Source organism: Spea bombifrons, chromosome 13 (genome assembly GCF_027358695.1).
Source record: "Spea bombifrons isolate aSpeBom1 chromosome 13, aSpeBom1.2.pri, whole genome shotgun sequence".
In the NCBI taxonomy this organism is placed as follows: Eukaryota; Metazoa; Chordata; class Amphibia; order Anura; family Pelobatidae; genus Spea; species Spea bombifrons.
In genome coordinates this window covers 17,170,954-17,172,669 of record NC_071099.1, presented here as the reverse complement: position 1 = coordinate 17,172,669, position 1,716 = coordinate 17,170,954, and positions in this window count along the sequence as shown.

The window sequence follows — 1,716 nt, the reverse complement described above, 5'->3', positions numbered from 1 at the left end:
TGTGTATGTGAGCACGAATGTGTATTTGTAAGTGTATATGAGCATGGATGTGTAAGTGTGTGAGGAGGACTGTGCGTTAACATGAGTCTGTGTTTGTTAGTGTAAGTGTGTGTAGGGCTGGGTGTGTAAATTAGAGTTGGTGTGCAAATATGTGGGCCAGTGCATATTTGAGTTACATGGGGGCATGATGGGTCCAGTTGGTTTTATCTTCCAGCACCTGGATTAAGATGCGTTTGGCGCTATACCTCCAGCCAGCTCCAGGGATGGCTCATGCGGACGTTGATAACACTCACAAGATTTCAGCACTTCCTTGCCAGTGATTGACTACTTTAAGTACATAAAAGTGGTGCGCAAATCAGACCGTGGAGGAGGTGGTGTGCTGCAGCTTCTCTTAAAGGAGCCAATTTTCTTTTCTAGTATTTTAATGTACCCTATTTGCTCGATTATAAGACAAGGTTTTGTTTTTTTTCCAGAAAAATAACCATCGTCTTATATTTGAGGTCGTCCTCTAATCAGACCTTAAATAGAGGTCTGACTACAAGACTAAGATCCAGACCCCCCGCAGCGCTGCAGGAGACCTGGATCCTCCTCTCCGGCAGCCGGTGGAGGCTGGGGCTTCTATGACGGAGCGCCGGCATCACATGACCTTCCGGTGCTCATTCATAGAATCCCCGTCGGAAGTGCTGGCAGCAGCAGCGGAGGCTGTCTGTGCACATTGTGCAGAACTCCACCGGCTGACCTAGCAGACAACAAGGAATCTGAAGCACGGAGGACAAGTCGGGGGAGGGTAAGAGTGGCATGGGGGGTGGGTAAAAGGGCTTTCTGGATGCAGAGTGGCTTATATGGTGTTAAAAGGAATATCAGGGAGCCAATGTGGCATATACGGGGTAAAAAGGCATATCTGGGGGCCAGAGTGGCATATAGGGGTATAAGGCATATCTGGGGGGCAGAGTGACATATAGGGGGTATAAGTCATATCTGGAGGGCAGAGTGGCATATAGGGGGTTAAAATGCATATCTGGGGCAGAGTGGTATATTGGGGGTATAAGGCATATCTGGGGGCAGAGTGGCATATAGGGGTGTATAAGGCATATCTGGGGCAGAGTGGCATATAGGGGGTTGAAAGGCATATCTGGGGCAGAGTGGCAAATAGGGGGTCAAGAGGCATATCTGGGAGGCAGAGTGGCATGTAGGGGGTATAAGGCATTTCTGGAAATAAAAACAAAAAATGCATTTTTATCCTAGTTTTTATTAAATATGAAATAGTTTACATGTGAATTAATATTTACTAGCAAAACTTTTTTCTTATAGGGTACTCTTATATTCGGGCCTTTTCTTTTTTGCCTAAATTAATATTAAAATTTTGAGTGGTCGTCTTATAATCAAGCAAATACGGTATTTTTGGTGATGATGTGTGAGACGGTAAGCTGTCCCTTTAGCATGAAGAACATCAGTGCCAATGGCGCCCTCTAGTGATTAGTGTGAGTAAATATGAAAGAAGTCTTGGTTTACAGGAGAGTTTTAGTTGACTTCGCTATTCAGGAGGTGACTTTCAAGTAGTCTTCCATTATTATGTATGCATTATACAGGCCAGCTCAGCCCCTCCACAGGATAAACTCACTGGGGTTAGCTCTTCATCATGAACAATTTCAAATCCTTTTTGGTGACAGGGGGAGGGGGTTCTTATATTCAAGCAAATAATGTTTGTAAAAAATA